Source organism: Piliocolobus tephrosceles, chromosome 2, assembly GCF_002776525.5.
Source record: "Piliocolobus tephrosceles isolate RC106 chromosome 2, ASM277652v3, whole genome shotgun sequence".
Taxonomy (NCBI): domain Eukaryota; kingdom Metazoa; phylum Chordata; class Mammalia; order Primates; family Cercopithecidae; genus Piliocolobus; species Piliocolobus tephrosceles.
Window position 1 is genome coordinate 29,778,750 of NC_045435.1, and position 18,687 is coordinate 29,797,436.

General features: G+C 38.8%; 1 non-coding gene across 1 annotated transcript in view; it reads right to left on the reverse strand.

The window, feature by feature from the left end:
* Nucleotides 1-1,683: 1,683 nt before the first annotated feature.
* Nucleotides 1,684-18,687, reverse strand: part of LOC111543476 — a 28,716-nt gene continuing 11,712 nt past the window's right edge. The window contains exons 2-5 of the transcript XR_003309891.1: nucleotides 11,115-11,230; nucleotides 8,731-8,795; nucleotides 7,249-7,277; nucleotides 1,684-4,025 (exon numbers count right to left, since the gene is read on the reverse strand). This is a non-coding gene — a transcript (uncharacterized LOC111543476). The remainder of the gene's footprint in view (nucleotides 4,026-7,248; nucleotides 7,278-8,730; nucleotides 8,796-11,114; nucleotides 11,231-18,687) is intronic.

Consider the following 18,687-nt stretch of genomic DNA (forward strand, 5'->3'; position numbering starts at 1 on the left):
CATGATAGGCCCCAGTGTGTGATGTTCCCCTTCCCGAGTCCAAGTGATCTCATTGTTCAGTTCCCACCTATGAGTGAGAACATGCGGTGTTTGGTTTTCTCTTCTTGTGATAGTTTGCTAAGAATGATGGTTTCCAGCTGCATCCATGTCCCTACAAAGGACGCAAACTCATCCTTTTTTATGGCTGCATAGTATTCCATGGTGTATATGTGCCACATTTTCTTAATCCAGTCTGTCACAGATGGACATTTGGGTTGATTCCAAGTCTTTGCTATTGTGAATAGTGCCGCAATAAACATACGTGTGCATGTGTCTTTGTAGTAGAATAATTTATAATCCTTTTTTTTTGGTAGAGACAGGGTTTCACCATGTTGGCCAGGCTGGTCTCGAACTCCTGACCTCGGGTGATCCTCCCGCCTTGGCCTCCCAAAGTGGTGGGATTACAAGTGTGAGCCACCATGCCCTGCCCCTACTTATTCTTTTTTTTTTGAGATGGAGTCTTGCTTTGTCGCCCAGGTTGGAGTGTAGTGGCGCAATCTCGGCTCACTGCAACCCCACCTCCCAGGTTCACGCCATTCTCCTGCCTCAGCCTCCCGAGTAGCTACAGGCACCTGCCACTACGCCCAGCTAATTTTTTGTTTGTTTGTTTTTAGTAGAGATGGGGTTTCACCACGTTAGCCAAGATGGTCTCGATCTCCTGATCTCATGATCCACCCGCCTCAGCTTTCCAAAGTGCTGGGATTACAGGTGTGAGTCACCGCGCCCAGCCTATTTATTGTTTCTAATGACTGTATTTATTTTATTTACCAGTCTATTGTTGATAAACATTTAAGATATCTTGTCATTTCTGATTTTTCTCCTTCAGCTATCAAGAATGTTGCAATGAATATTTAACCTCTACTCCAGGATATATATTATTAGCTATCTCTAGTACTTTGCAGATAACTGTTTTCATGTAGGAATCACTGTGATTTAGTCCTTTGTTTGGCAATTTATAATTCTGAGTTCTTTGCACTGAGTCCCAACAGAGACCCAATACATAAACCCAGAAAATTATTTACTACTAAGAGAAAAATAATACTGTTCTTTTTAAAAACAATAATCTGAACAAAGGCAGAACCTGATAATTCCCAGCCGCCCACCCCACTACTGCAGACAGGGGCCAAAGCTTGTGAAGAAAATCTTAGTCGGCTCTGCTTCTGATAGCCAAATACTGACTTCCTTTGCACATTCTAGGGGGGTAGAGTAAAATGGTTATGGTTTCCTTTCCTCAGAGAAACTCGCAGGGATGAAAGCCAAGAGCAGGAAAGTAAGATTTTCCTGGGCAAACATCTATGTTTACTGAGTAGCTACCTTCCATTGAGATGTGGAGAAAGAAAAACAAATTAGAAGGCGTAGTGTGTGCCATTGTGTTAAGGAAACAGAAAGAACAATTTTTAAAAAGGCTGAAAAATACATATATGGAGCTGGGCGCTATAATCCTAGCACTCTGGGAGGCTGAGGTGGACGCATCACTTGAGGTCAAGAGTTCGAGACCAGCCTGGCCAACATGGCAAAACCCCATCTCTACTAAAAATACAAAAATTAGCCTGGCGTAGTGGCATGCACCTGTAATCCCAGCTACTCAGGAGGCTGAGGCAAGAGAATCACTTGAACCTGGGAGGTGGAGGTTGCAGTGAGCCAAGATCATGCCACTGAATTCCAGCCTAGGCGATAGAATGAGACTCCATCTAAAAAAAATAAATAAAAATTAAAAAATTTAAAAAACCATATATGGAAAGTCTAAGTCCATCCTACAGGGCAGAATGAAAGGAAATGAAGAGTAAGTCCTTTCCAAGGGAGATAACATAGAGAAGCAAGCTGATTTGCTCCTTTGACATCCTGGGAAGGCTCAACACTGAGAACCACCAGCCTCTACAGAAGGTGGGGTGAGCTGGGGGTTAAAATAGAGGGGAACTGGCTGAAAGACTCCTAATAAAGCAGTAGTAAGAACCACCCCCTACCCTGCCCCCACGCGCATATTCTACACAGCTGGATGACTTTCCCTTCCTGCCCAAACCGCAAGAGACAAGTTTATTTTCTGTGAAATTTGAACCAGAGAATTTCAACCTCAGGGATACTTGGCACAAAAGTGGACAAGACGAGGGTCCTAAGTGAAACGGGGGTAGAGTAAAACTCTGCCTACTACAGCACAAGACGCTCTAGCCCCCCAACCCCCATCCAGCGCCCAGAATAATAGCAACCAGGCTTATACTCCTCTTGCTACCAGTTCCACTCCCAGGCAGGAGACTGATGGGTTCTTCTCTGAGAAAATAAAAAACTTAATAGCTATCCCACAAAAGAAAAAAACTACAAATACTGATATGTTTTAGTTCCACAACAAGAACAACAAAACTAGCATAGCTTCTAATCATGCAACACTTAGGGCCACCAAAAGATAAATCTATTCAATCAGCTTTTTAATACCTCATTCCCAAGAAAGAAAAAAACAGCTTCAAGTCACCAAACATTTAAAGAAAACCTTCCTAAAAAAAGAAAAGACAAAAAGGGGAAAAAAGGAAATCAGAGGAAATAAACATAAACTGAAAAAAACTTCAGGAAAACACCTGCATATACTATTCAGAGGTGAGAAGATATTGTATCCACAAACATATTGTAGGAAAAGGAACAGAGAATAAGAAAAAAGACTCTTGGAAATTAAAAATATAAGAGCTGCAATTAAAAACAGAAGAGCTGGAAGAGGCCAACTGGTTGAGAATGAAAAAGGAGAACAGAGGGTTCCAGAAGTAAAGTCTTGAAGAAAGAAAATGGCAAATGAAAACTATGTAGTACACTCGACCTTGAAGAAAACTCTACTAAGAGATGGTTGGAAGTGTCAGAAGGATTAAAGATAAGTATATGAAAAATTAAGCAAATGGAAAACTATGAAGAAATTATTTACTCCCCCCAAAGACAAAAGCAACAAACGAAATATAATAATAGTACACTCCTTGGCACAACCATGAATAACATTTACTCTCTTAAAAACATAAAAACTGAATACCGATTTAACCAAAAGTCATAGAAATATAATGGGAGGACTGAAGAAGAAGAAGTCAGAGGAAAAACATAACAACGAGTCAATAGATAATATCTAAAATTGAAAAATTCAGGTACAGCAACAAAAGTATGTTATTTAGAAATATAACAGGGAGAAAAAAGCAGAAGAAATGGTTGAGACTATTTGCTTCTGAGGAGCTGTGTTGGGGTTAGGAAGCAGGTAGGAGATTAATGTTTGTTGTTTTAAGCTTTTTAGTGCCATTTGCTATGTGTCTTATTAAGTTTTTCCATATTTTCATTTAATTACAACATTATAATAGTGATTATTGCTTGGGAGTAAGATATCAATTTATTTTTTAAACCCTCTCATGCCTTTCATATTGTTTCAATTTTTTGTTTTGTTTTGCTTTCAGTGGAGCATGCGTTATCCTCATCATTAGAAGGAACAAAAAGGCACCTTCATTAGAGGACACTGTCATACTTTAAGCTGAGATTTTAAATACTACTGGGGGTTAAGAGGGCATGGAGAATAGATTTTTTAAAAGATCCTTAGAAGATTCTAAGTAAGAATTTAAAAGGAGTAGGAACATGCATTGGCAGGAAAACAAAATGAAAAAATGCCTGGCAAATAGAGTTGCATATACGTAAGCACAGTCATGTGATTAACTCAGTAATCAAGAGAAAACTGAAGAGTCTAGAAATTATATGGTACATTTGACCATGAAGAAACTGTACTAAAAGACTGTTGGAAGCATGGGAAGAATTAAAACAAGGCAATTATTAACTTCAAAAGAACCATACATAGAAACAGAAAGGAACAAAAATAATCATTCAAAGCACCAAAACAACTTAGGGAATTGTCTGTTAATATGCATTGAATGAGGATATAAGTAGACTTCTTACCTGCTTCAGGGCAGGAGAACATGGGATCAGCTCTCCTATTCTGTTTATCCCAGCATTGATTTTCTTCTTTCTATGCCTCTCCACTAGATGGGAGAAAATTCGTTTATCAAACCTTACACTACTTAGTCACAGTGCCTTCATTCAACCAAGGTAAAGAAGTTTTAGGTAAAGAAATCACTAAGAAATGTTTATCAATAGCCAGGCATGATGGCTCACACCTGCAAACCCAGCACTGTGGGAGGCCAAGACGGGTAGATTACCTGAGGTCAGGAGTTCGAGACCAGTCCGGCCAACATGGCAAAACCCCATCTCTACTAAAAATACAAAAAGAAGCTGGGCATGGTGGCACACGCCTGTAGTCCCAGCTACTTGGGAGGCTGAGGCAGGAGAATTTCTTGAAACCCAGGAGATGGAGGCTGCAGTGAGCCGAGATCATGCTGCTGCTCTCCAGCCTGGGCAACAGAACGAGAGTCCGTTTGGGAAAAAAAAAAAAAAAAAAAAAGGAAGGAGAAGGTGAAGGTGAAGGGCTTATTAAACACTATCTACTATAAATAACTGTAATAAGTAAAATGTCTACGATGTCATTTTTTAAGTCTAGTTTTATAGAAATCTACATAAGTAATACTTTTATTAGCATTTTGTTTTTTCTTTGAGACAGGGTCGGTCTCTGTCACCCAGGCTGGAGTGCAGTAGTGCGATCTCAGCTCACTGCAACCTCCTGCCCTCAGCCCCTTCCCTGGGCTCAAGCCTCCTGAATAGCTGGGACCACAGGCATGCAACACCATGCCCAACTATTTTTTTTTTTTTTTTGTATTTTTAGTAGGGACAGGGTCTTGCCATGTTGTGTAGGATGGTCTCAAACTCCTGAGCTCAAGCTATCGGCCCACCTCAGCCTCCCGAAGTGCTGGGATTACAGGCGTGAGCCACTGTACCAGACCTTAAAATTTTAAAGACCATCATTGATAATAATTACATTAAAATTACAAACAAATAGGAATTGCTAATATTTCATTACTATTAGGTCATCATTCTACTACAGTTCAAGTAATTACTAGAGATTTTAGCGATAATCAAATTTAAAGAATCCACTAACCAACAAGTTATTAGAAAGCTGTCTCTTTACGGCAAATGGGCAAATAAGGCCTTTCTAGGCAGATTAAAGAACCTTAAAACACCTTTTTGGATGACTACTGGGCCTTTTTGGAACAGAAACAGCTATTAGTTATGACTTAAAATACGTAAGAAAGGGCACTGGTTTGGTTTTCTCTATGGGATCTGGGATCCGGACTCTCCACTTTGATCTTTGATGGGATCTTTCCCATCAAAGAAACAAAGCAACTGACAGCTTCTCAATCAACTGTGAAATGTTCCAGGCTTATGTGTTACAAATTTAAAAGAGGTCAAAGGACAGAAGACATTATACAAATAATTTCTATAAGACACTGTAAGTGGAACCATTAGTATTGTCTATTTTCTATTACAAAGTTTTCTAAATCATTCCTTTTTAACAAAGGATTCCAGTGCTTCTAAGTAGATGATCTTTCAGTAGCATGGGTGTGACTTGTCTTGCCAAATATATATATTTTTTGCTTTATGATCTAGCAGTAAGAGCATCCTTCTTTTCTTTCTTCCCCCACCCGCTTTTTTTTTTTTTTTTTTTTTTTTTGCTACTAGGTCTTGTTCTGTTGCCCAGGCTGGAGTGCAATGGCACAATTACAGTTCACTGCAGCCTTGACCTCCCAGGCTCTAGCAATCCTTCCACCTCAGCCTCCAGAGTAGCTGGAATCATAGGCATGCACTACCATGCCTGGCTAATTTTTTTTATTACTTGTAGAGGTGGGGTCTCCCTATGTTGCCCAGGTTGGTTTTGAACTCCTAGGCTCAAAATATCCTCCTGCTTTGGTCTACCAAAGTATTGGAATTACAGGCATAAGCCATCAAGCCTGCCCTAGCATCCTTTTCAATGACACCTAATTAGTCTTTCTTAGTAAGTTATGATAAACAGCTTTTTTTTTTTTTTTTTTTTTTTTGAGACAGAGCCTCACTCTGTCACCCCTGGAATGCAATGGCATGATCTCAGCTCATGCCATCCTCCGGCTCCCAGGTTCAAGCAATTCTCCTGCCTCAGCCTCCTGAGTAGCTGGGATTACAGGCATGCACCACCATATCCGGCTAATTTTTTATATTTTTAGTAGAAATGGGGTTTCACCATGTTGCCCAGGCTGGTCTCAAACTCCTGACTTCAGGTGATCTACCTGCCTTGACCTCTGCAAGTGCTGGGATTACAGGCATGAGCCACCATGCTCGGCCTATAAGCACATATCTATGGCACCATGTGACACGTGATTCCAATAAAAAAGGCTTAGCTCTTATGATCAAAAAGATTAATTTATACAGCCAAAAAAAAAAATTAAAGCAATAAACTGTACTTACCTTTCCTCTGAATTCTCTAATAATAGTATTTGTTGGTTTCTAAGACTAGATTTTGTAATGCAAGGAGGTTAAAAAAAGTCAACATTAAGACTTTTTACCCCCTGCTGAAAAATGTAGTTTCAAAGGCAATAAACTCCACATTCTGAGAAACAGCAATATCCCACAATGTTCAACATACTTTTCCATAGATAAAATTGTCCCAGGGGTCCTTTGCTTAGACAAAGGAAGGTATCATTTATAGAATAATAAAAATTAGCTTCTAAAATAATATTTTTTAGACCTGAATGCAGTCCGTGATAGAAAATAAGATGCTACACAGTGTGCCAAATTCCAAACGTATGCACAATTAATTTTATAGATGTTTATCTGGCTTTGGCCTATAATTTCAATATCTGAGATAAAATCCAACATTTATTTTCTATACTTTTCCCCATAATTGAGGACTCCAGAACTTAATTTAAGACTGTTCACATTGTAAGGCCTAAAGGATCTATAGCCTGCTGCTCATCTCTTACCTATACCTCTAGGCAGTCAGCCCCCTCCGGAATTGTTGCAAAGATACATTCTCTCCATACAATCCAGGAGAATAATATCTGGACTACCTTGGTAGGTAAAATCACTTAAAACACTAGCTCCAGGGATACAGTAATCTCTTAAAGTATCTAAACAGACTATGAATCAGAAGATGATAAGCAAGCCATCTTCGAGAGACTCAGGGAGCATTTTGTCAATTAAAAACAATAAGGGAACATTTTCCTAAAACATAATGAATAGTGATTCCTTGCTTATAACATAAAAACTTATAATCAACTGCAGTATGATTTCATTTTGAATGCAAAAAATGCTAACAGGTAAAATTTAAATTGTTTCTACCTGCATTGTGTGTCTCCCGGTTTTTCTTTCTGAAACAAAAAGTACAGATAAAAGGTAACAAAATAATGGGAAAGTATTTTTACCACTTTATACTTTGAGAATCATAAAAATAAATTTTATGAATTTGTATTTGTTGCAGCAATAAGAAACAATCTGAAGAAACATTTCCGTAATATATATTATGGTATAAAAATCTAATGGCAGAGAACCTCAATATAAATTTAGAAACCACAATTTCTGGAGGTAACGACAACTCTCTATTCTTCCATACCCAGAAGTCATAGGTTGGGAAATGAATCAATCACTGAAAAGCTTAATTAATTGTTTCAAAATGTAACTTAGGTGCTGGTAAATTCATGACGTGATGTGCCAAGTAGATGATTTCTGATGTTTGTCCTGCACCTGGGCCAGTACGGGTGTGGGTGTACAGGAGACACAAGCAACAGTAGAGATTAGTTTTGTAATCCCTAAGGAGGGAGACGTTGCAGCCAACAGCACCTGTGCACAGACGAGTGGCATTTGAGCTATCTTGTGTTCATGTACTTTAGGTTGTCCAAACTCTTAAATTTTCTTGAAATCCAATCTACTAAAAGCATTGACCTTCCCTTTTATACACAATTACTCAAAACATTAGCATTCTCTAACAGCTATTTGGTAAGGAAAGAGAATCGTGATTTTAATATTAGTAGAAGCATTGGCCATGCAATTCTAAGCAGAAACATTGCTAAAGGTGCTAGAAACTCAGAAAAAAAGGTTATACAAAGAACCAGAAGTAATATTGTTCTGATATGCATATTAGCATTAATGGATTATAATGTCACAAAATGTCTATTCAAACTGACTACAGCCTAAATGAACTTAGGTTATACAAAAATTAATACTATGGGCAAGTGAAAATGTCATTAGCAACAAAACATTTAACATAGATTTGGTAATATATTAACTACTGACAGTCATTCTTGTTACACTGCTAGTAGAATAAGAACAGACAATTTTTTTTCCTTTTTTTTTTTTTGAGATGGAGTCTCTGTCACCTAGGCTTGAGTGCAGCGGTGTGATTCTGGCTTACTGCAACCTCTGCCTCCCAGGTTCAAGCAATTCTCCTGCCTCAGCCTCTCGAGTAGCTGGAACTACAGGTACGTGCCACCATACCCAGCTAATTTTTGTATTTTTAGTAGAGACAGGCTTTCGCCATGTTGGCCAGGCTAGTCTTCAACTCCTGACCTCAGGTGATCCACCAGCCTTGGCCTCCCAAAGTGCTGGGATTACAGGCGTGAGCCACTGCACCTGGCCAGGACGGAAAATTTTTAACCATATACCTTTTTCAGTAAATCTGTATTTATCTAAAAATATTTTTGGAGAGTAATAATTTCCTAGGTATCTAAATAAAAGTTCTCTAAGGACTACCTATGTGGCAAAATAGGAACTAATTCTGCTTCTTATCTGCCCAAAGTATATTACATTGGGGCTATGGATACATACCTGTGCTGCTTTTTTGTAGGCGTCTCATTCTCTGTCATTTCTGGCATGGTTACAGTAATAGGAACCTACAAAAGGATAGAAAGACACACCAGAAAGCTTAGTCATTCTAGAATCTTATAAAAATTGATCAATAGCCATTTGATTTGAATATTAAAATGCTAAAAAAAAAACTGACATTGAAAAGCATTGGATTAGGTATTGCAGATAGAAAGAAGTATAAGAAAATAGGATAAAAGTACTATAATTAGTAAATGTGGAAAATGGTGAATATCAAATGTGAGGTATAGCCAGAAAGTACTTGAGAAAACTTGAGTAGAAAAAATATCACTGCAAGCTTGGAAATCAAGAAAAGCTTAAAGGGGATGTGAATTTGAGCAAGAGCTGGAAAGATAGGTAGAACATACTTGAGTTGGGAGAGTATGCTATTTGTTCATGTGAAGTGCTATACAGAATTTAAACTAAAACAATGGTCCCCAACTCTGAACACAAAAAAACCAAACATGACAAGAGCACAAACATGTAATATTCCATACATGAAAGCAAGCATTCATTCACTCACTCATTTGTTGGGCTTTAACTTCAAACTGCTAGAAGTCTCACATTATCATTTGAATGTCATTAAAATCTGGGCATGAAAATTCTATATATATTTCAATTATCAGGCTACTAAATAATACATGCCCTATTGGAAAATATATACATATATGGAAAAGGCCGGAAAGCAAATACATTAATATATTAATCATAGTTAAGTAAGGGTAGTGATATTTTGGTGATTTCATTCTCTTCTCTGACTTTCAAAAATTTCATAATGAAAGCTGTGACACTTTTATATCCCAGAGACTGACAACTGTATTAGTCCATTCTTATGCTGCCATAAAGAAATACATGAGACTGGGAAATTTACAAAGGAAAGAGGGTTAATTGAGTTACAGTTCCACAGTGCTGGAGAGGCCTCTGGAAACTTACAATCATGGTGCTCTGTCACTTCTTGAACAGTTTGCTGCTTAGAAATTTCTTCTACCGGATAACCTAAATTATCTCTCCCAAGTTCAAAGTTCCACAGCTCTAGGGAAAAGCAAAATGCTTCCAATTTCTTCACTAAAGCATAGCAAGGGTCACCTTTGCTGTAGTCTCCAAGAAGTTCCTAATCTCCATCTGAGACCACCTCAGCCTGGACTTCATTGTCCACATCACTATCAGCATTTTGGTCAAAATCATTCGACAAGTCTCTAGGAAGTTCCAAACTTTCCCACATCTTCCTGCCTTCTTCTGAGCCCTCCAAACTGTTTCAACCTCTACCTGTTACCCAGTTCCAAAGGTGCTTTCACATTTTCAGATATTCTTATAGCAGTGCCCCACTCCCAGTACCAATTTACTGTGTTAGTCCATTCTCACGCTGCTATGAAGAAATGCTCAAGACTAGGTAATTTATAAAGGAAAGAGGTTTCACTGATTCACAGTTCCTCAGGGCTGGGGAGGCCTCAGAAGACTTACAATCATGGTGGAAGGGGAAGCAAACATATCCTTCTTTACATGGCGGAGGGAGGGAGAAGTGGTGAGCAAAGTGAGGAAAGCTCCTTATAAAATCATCATCTCATGAGAACTCACTCACTATCACAAGAACAGCATGAGGGTAACGGCCCCCATGATTCAACTACCTCTCACTTGGGCCCCTCCCATGACAAATGGGAATATGGGAACTACAATTCAAGATGAGATTTGGATGGGGACGCAGCCAAACCATATCAGCAACCTTTCAAAACGAGTCTACCAAGTTGGGATACCTGCTGTGGTACACTGGAGGAGGTGCAAGTAGTGTGGTTTCCCATTTTTTTCTCTGAGAGAGAGAAAAAGTAGCAAGTATGAAGTCTGAAGTCAGAAAGCATGAGTTTAAAATCTGTTTCTGCCACTTCCTAGCTGTCAGGTCTTGGGAAAGTTATATAACCCTCAGAACCTCAGATGCTTCATCTACACGTGAATCATAATAACAGTATTACATTTTTGGATTGTTCCGAGCAGGCAATGAAATTTTGCAGGGACAGCACAAGACCATGTTGCCTAGTAGTAATAAGGATTTAATAAATGTTAGCTTTAAATGTTAGTGAGATATTTCAGGTTAACTTTAGCCCTAGGGAGGAAGGAGAAGGGTCCTGGGAAATAAGTAGACATGAATGCAGGAAGGGGAAGACAGAAAGTACTGACTGAAGCAGCCTGTGGAGAAACGTGTCATCAAAACCCATGTCCAGCAGCTTATTCCTATTCCACCTTTTCCCTACCATTTGTGAAGTACCTCTCAGCCTAAAAGCAATAGGTAACCATATGGTGATGGTGGGGGACATGTAATTAAATAAATAAATGAATAATCCCTGTGACCTTCTCACCTAAGGGCTTGCAGAGTTTCTTCACTTTTGATTCCTGGCTTCCAATGCCTCCCGTTTCTGATCCAAATGTATCATCTTCTGCCAGAAGATGGTCTATGGGTTATGCTTTCTTCTTACTACACAAGAGAAAAATCAATGAATGTTTATAGTTGCGAGGTGTCCATTAGCACCACGTAAGGCAAGGGCTGACAACCTATGGCATGCAAGCACATTTTTAGTGCCACGAAGGATGATCCTGAATTCTCCCCACCACTTGAAAGCAAATCAATAGAGTTGCTCTCAAAAGTCACTTTCCTATTTGGTTACCAATGCTCCACTCCCACAAAGATGGTAGTCTTACAGCCATTGGATGGTCCCCAAGAGGTGATTCTCTGTTTTCTCTTATGCAAGCTCATTGTCCCTTTGTTCCTCACTAGCTGCTGGTTACTCAAAGTCCTCCACTTGGGTCTTACCCTAACTTCTGTCCTCAATTCTAAAATTATCTTTCCTTCAATTTCCTACCTCCTACTTCTCTCTTGTAAGATTGCCTGAAAACTTACATAGGGACCTTCCCCTAAGGCAGTGACATTAGAAGACAGTCCTCAGACCTTTGCATTGTATGTGTTCTTTAAAAATGTAAATTTGGGGCTTCATTCCAAACATGACAAATGAGAGATACAGGTAGGGCCCAGGAATTTGCATTTTCAACAATCTCTTTGGGTGATCTCCCCTCCTCTCCCTCCCCTCCCCTGCCTTACCCTCCCCTCTCCTTCCCTTCCCTTCTCCCTCCCTTCCTCCCTCACTCCCTTCCTTTCTCTCTTTCTTTTTTGTTTTTGGCTTTTTAGGTACAGAAAAATTTTAGAAACTTCAAGAGAGGGATCTGAATTTTAATAATGCCCCAGGTGATTCTGATAGGAAAAAGTTGGAAACACAGGCAGTTATCTTTAATTGGTGAAAGTTCAAGCATCTGCCCAATACCCTAGTTCCAGCCTTTCCCCTGCAGCCCTTTTGAAAGTCTGCAGATAATTTCACATAAAATTAAGGTACATAAAGTAAAAGTTCTAGCTGTCTAAACATCTAGAATCTTTTTTTTTTTTTCTGGGCTCAGTCCATAACAACCAATATCTACAATCTTAAAGTCAATGACACTAAGGGTCTATCACATAAGTAAACATTCTCTGCACTCAGGTGAAAGCCAGGAATTTAACTGAAAGAGGAATACAACTGTAAATCAAAATCATCCCATTTACCAAATGCCATTATGAATATCCATCTCAATGTAAAATTATTCAGAGGTCCAATGTTCATTCTATTAAAATTGCATTCCTGATGCTAAAAAAAAAGAGCATCTATGGAAAGTAACTATACAATATTTTCATAAATCCCTGTTCACTTAATAATTAGCTTATTAATAAAGAAATTACATTTTGAATATATTTACATAACTAAATACAAATATACACTTTAAAATATTTAAAGTGTCATTAAAAATTTTTTTTAATTTTTAAAAATGTTTTTAGAGAAAAGATTTTGCTTTGTCATCCAGGCTGGTGTGCAGTGGCATGATCACAGCTCACTGCAGCCTGAAAGTCCTGGGCTCAGGTGATCCTCCCACCTCAGCCTCTTAAGTAGCTAGGAATACAGGCACACACCACTATTCCCAGCTAATTTTTTGTAGAGATGGGCTCTCGCTATGCTGTCCAGGCTGGTCTCTCTTAACTCCTGGCCTCAAGTGATCCTGCTGTCTCAGTCTTCCAAAGTGCTTGGAACCACTGCACCTGGTTCCATTAATATTTTGGCTGCATTAGTTTCTGAATGCCAAAGAATTACGTTAGTAATCTCTGAATTATTATGCTTTTATGGAAGAACTATTCCTGAAGTTAGTCAAACCCAGTACTTCTCGAGTGTTGTGCTCAGATAACCTGCATCAAAATCATATTTTTCAAAACTTTTTTCCTCAAGGTAAACCTTACATATAATAAATTGCATAAATCTTATGTATAATATTCAATGGGTTCTGATGAATGCACACAACTGTATGACCTAACCCCATCAAGGTACAGAACATTATCACCAGAGAAAATTCCTTTTTTTTTTCAGACAGAGTCTCACTCTGTTGCCCAGGCTGGAGTGCAGTGGCACAATCTCTGTTCACTGCAACCTCTGCCTCCTGAGTTCAAGCAATTCTCCTGCCTCAGCCTCCCTAGTAGCTGGGATTACAGGCACCCTCCACCATACTCAGCTAATTTTTTATTTTTAGTAGAGATGGGGTTTCACCATGTTGGCCAACCTAGTCTCAAACTCCTGACCTCAAGCAACCCACCCATCGTGGCGTACCAAAGTGCTGGGATTACAGGTGTGAGCCACCGTGCCCAGCCTGAGAAAGTTATTTCATGACCCTTTCAAGTCAATCCCTTCCCCTACTCCAGAAGCAAACCCCATCCTAAATTTTTTCACCATAAAAACTTCATACAAATGTACTGGTTGGGAATTATTTTGTGTAAAGCTTTCATTAAGCATAATGTTTCTGAAATTCATCTAGTAGTTTGTTCATTTTTATTGAATTCATCTAGTAGTTTGTTCATTTTTATTGCTGAGTATAAATATACAACTGCATGTGAATTTGTAACAGAGTTTGTTTATCTGTTTTTCTTTCTTTCTTTTTTTTTTGAGCAGAGGTTCGCTCTTGTTGCCCAGTTTGGAGTGCAGTGGAGGATCAAGGATGCATCAATGTTCACCACAGATATTGGCCTGTAGTTTTCTTTTATTGATGTGTCTTTGTTTGGTTTGGTATCAGGGTAACCCTGGCTTCATAGAATGAGTTCGAAGTATTCCCTCCTCCTCTATTTTTCTTAATAGTTTCCACAGGACTGGTATTAGTTCTTCTTTAGATGTTTGGTAGAATTCAGCAGTGAAGCTATTGGGTCCTGGGCTTTTCTTTGCTGGGAGACTTTTAATTATGACTTTGATATCATTAATTGTTATTGGTCTACTTAGGTTTTGGACTTCTTCATGGTTCAATTTTGGTAGGTTGCATGTGTCTAGGAATTTATTTCTTCCAGGTTTTCCAATTTATTGGCATATAGTTGCTTATAGTAGTCTGTAATGATCCTTTGAATTTCTGTGGTATCCACTGTATGTCTATTTCATTTTTTATTTTATTTGGGTCTCCTCTCTTTTTGTCTTGGTTTGTGGATTTTGTTTATCTTTTCAAAAAACAAACTTTTTGGCCAGGTTACAGTAGCTCACACTTGTAATCCCAGCACTTTGGGAGGCCAAGGGAGGCATATCACTTGAGGAGTTTAAGACCAGCCTGGCCAACATGGCAAAACCCTGTCTATACTAAAAATATAAAAATTCACCGGGTGTGGTGGCACATGCCTGTAATTTAAGGCTGAGGCAGGAGAATCACTTGAACCCGGGAGGCGGAGGTTGCAGTGAGCCAAGATCACGCGCCACTCCAGTCTGAGTGACAGAGTGAGACTCTGTCTCCAAAAAAAAAAAAAAGTTTTGTTTTGTCAATCTATTTTATTGTTTTTGTTTTCATTTCAATTTCACTTATTTCTGCTCTGATCTTTACTTAATTTCTTCCACTGCTTTTGAGTTTGCTTTGATACTGCTTTTCTAGTTTCTTAAAATGTACTGTTAGGCTATTTGAAGTTTTTCTACTTATTTTTATTTTTATTTTTGAAATGGAGTCTCACTCTGTCACCCAGGCTGGAGTGTAGCAGTGCGATCTTGGTTCACTGCAACCTGCACCTTGCAGGTTCAAGCAATTCTTCCTACCTCAGACTCCCGAGTAACTGGGATTACAGGCGCCCACCAGCATGCCTGGCTAATTTTTGTAGTTTTTAGTAGAGACGCGGTTTCACCATGTTGGCCAGGCTAGTCTTGAACTCCTGACCCCAGGTGATCTGCCTGCCTCGACCTCCCAAAGTGCTGGGATTACAAGCATGAGCCATCATGTCTGAAGTTTTTCTACTTTTTTGATGTGGGTGCTTTCCTCTTATTACCACTTTTGCTGTATCCCATGGGGTTTTGTATGCTGTGTTTCCATTTTCATTTAAGGAATTTTTAAATTTCCTTCTTAATTTGTTCATTGACCCACTGGTCACTCAGGAGCATATTGTTGAATTTTCCTATATTCACATAGTTTCCGAAGTTTCTCTTATTACTGATTATAGCGTTATTCCACTAGGAATAATGATCAGAGAAGATACTTGATATTATTTCACCACCATGCCCGGCTTTTTTTTTTTTTTTTTCCTTCGGATTTTTAGTACAGACGGGGTTTTGCCATGGTGGCCAGGTTGGTCTCAAGCTCCTGACTTCACATGAGCCGCCCGCCTTGGCCTCCCAAAGTGCTGGGATTAGGCATGAGCCACCACACTCAGCAAGATTATTTCAACTTCAGTTTCTTTTTGTTTGTTTGTTTGTTTGTTTGTTTGAGATGGAGTCTTGCTCCGTCACCCAGGCTGGAGCGCAGTGATGCGATCTCAGCTCACTGCAACCTCCACCTCCTGGGTTCAAGCAATTCTCTCCCTCAGCCTCCCAAGTAGCTGGGATTACAGATGCCCACCACCATGCCTGGCTAATTTTTTTGCATTTTTACTTGAGACGGGGTTTCACCATCTTGGCCAGGTTGGTCTTGAACTCTTGACCTTGTGATCCACCCACCTCAGCCTCCCAAAGTCCTGGGATTACAGGCGTGAGCCACCGGCGAAGCCCAGCTAAAAACGTTTTAAGACTTTGTCCAGGCACAGTGGCTCACACCTGTAATTCCATCACTCTGGGAGGCAGAAGTGGGAGGACTGCTTGAGCCTAGGAGTTCAAGACTAGCCTAGGCAACATAGTGAGACCCTATCTCTACAAAAAATAGAAAAAAGTATCCAGATAGGTGGCATGTGCCTATAGTCCCAAATACTGCAGAGACTGAGGTGGCAGAATCACTTAAGCCTGGGAAGTTGAGGTTGCAATGAGCCATGATCGTGCCACTGCACTTCAGCTTGGGCAACAGAGTGAGACCCTGTCTTGCAAAACAAAACAAAAAACAAACAAACACACACACAAAAAATCACCACTTGCTTTGTGGCCTAACATAGGATCTATCCTTGAGAATGATCCATATGCTGAGGAGAAAACTGTATATTCTGCAGCTGTTGGATGAAATGTTCTATAAATATCTATTAAGTCCATTTGGTCAATAGTGCAAATTAAGTCTAATGTTTATTGATTTTCTGTCTGAATAATCTGTCCAATGCTGAAAGTGAAGTGTTAAAGTCTCCAACTGTTATTGTATTGGGGTCCATCTCTCTTTTTGATATAATAATATTTACTTTATATATCTGGGTGCTCCCCTATTGGGTGCATATATATTTACAGTTGTTATATCCTCTTGCTGAAATGTTCCCTTTAAAATTATATAATGATGTTGTCTCTTTTTATAGTTTTTGTCTTGAAATCTATTTTATTTGATATAAGTATGGCTACTCCTGCTCTTATTTTGGTTTCCATTTCTACGGTATATCTTTTCCATCCCTTTATTTTCAGTCTATGTGTGTGTGTCTTTATAAGAGAAGTGCATTTGTTGTAGGAAACAGATAATTGGGGTTTTTTCTTCTTCTTCTTTTTCCTCTTTAATCCATTCAGCCACTCTATGTCTTTGGATTGGAGCGTTTAGCCCATACATTCAATATTATTATTGATAGGTAAAAACTTACTTCCACCATTTTGTTATCTGTTTTCTGGTTGTTTTATGGTCTTCTATTCCTTCTCATGTCAGTGTTTTTCTCTGGTGGTATGTTTTAATTTCTTGCTTTATACATTTTGTGTATTTATTGTATTTTTTTGACCTGAGGTTACGATGAGGCTTGCAAATAACATCTTATAACCCGCTATTTTGACTAATGACAATCTAACTCTGATTGCAAAAACAAACAAGCCAAGAGAAAACTGATAAAAACTATTATCTGGTTTTAAAAACTACAGTTTACTTCATGAACATAAGAGTAAACAGAAAATCTGAATTTTTTTTTTTTTTTTTTTTTTTTTACATCAGATACAAAACTCTACACTTAAATTTCATCCCCTGCTTTTTTTTTTTTTTTTTTTTGAGATGGAGTCTCACTCTGTTGCCAGGCTGGAGTACAGTGGTGTGATCTCAGCTTACTGCAACCTCCACCTCCCAGGTTCAAGCAATTCTCCTGCTTCAGCCGCCCGAGTAGGTGGGACTACAGGCATGCGCCACCATGCCCAGCCCAGCTGATTTTTATATTTTTAGTAGAGACGGGGTTTCACTATGTTAGCCAGGATGGTCTTGATCTCTTGACCTCGTGATCGACCCATCTTGGCTTCCCAAAGTGCTGAGATTACAGGAGTGAGCCACCATGCCCAGCCCATCCCCTGCTTTTTAACCTTCTGATGTTTCTACTTATATCTTATTACACTACGTTTTAAAATGTTGTAGTTATTATTTTTGATAGATTTTTCTTTTAGTCTTCCTACTCAAGACATGAGTAGCTTACACACTAGAATTATAGTGTTAAAATATTCTGTATTTGTCTGCATATTTACTGTTACCACATACCTTCAGACAATTTCTTATTGCTTTTTAACATCTTTTTCTTTCAGGCTGAAGAACTCCCTTCAGCACTTCTTGTAGGACAGGTCTGGTGTTGACAAAATCCCTCAGATTTTGTCTGTCTGGGAAAGTCTTTATTTCCTCTTGATGTTTGAAGTGTATTTTCACTGGGTATAATATTCTAGGATAAAAGTCTTTTTCTTTCAGCACTTTAAATATGTCATCTGACTCTCTTCTGGTCTGTAAAGTTTCCACTGAGAAATCTGTGGCCAAACATACCGGAAATGCTTTACATGTCATTTTTTTCTTTCCCTTGCTGCTTTTAGGATCCTTTTTTATCCTTGACCTTTGGGAGTGTGATTATTACACGTCTTGAGGTAGTCTTCTTTGAGTTAATTTTTCTTAGTGATCTACAACCTCCTTAGACTTGAATACTGGTATCTTTCTCTAGATTTGGAAAGTTCTCCAATATTATCTCTTTGAATAAACTTTCTACCTCAATCTGTCAACTTCCTCTTTAAGACCAATAACTCTTAGATTTCCCCTTTTGAAGCTGTTTTCTAAATCCTGTAGGCATGCTTCATATTTTTTTCTTTTGCCTCCTCTGAGTATTTTCATATAGCCTATCTTCAAGCTCACTCATTCTTTCTTCTGCTTGATCCATTCTACTGTTGAGAGACTGATGCATTCTTTAGTTTGTCTACTGAATTTTTCACCTCCAGAACTTCTGCTTGATTCTTTTTAATTTTAATCTGTTTGTTAAATTTACCTGATAGGATTCTGAATTTCTTCTCTGTGTTATCTTGGATTTTGTTAAGCTTCCTCAAAACAGCTATTTTGAATTCTCTGTCTCAAAAATCACATATCTCTGCCACTCTGGAATTGGTCACTGGTGCCTTATTTAGTTCATTCAGTGAGGTCATGTTTTCCTGGATGGCCTTGATGCTTGTGGATGTTTGTCAATGTTTGTGCACTGAAAAGTTAGATATTTATTCCTGTTTGTTTTGTCTGGCC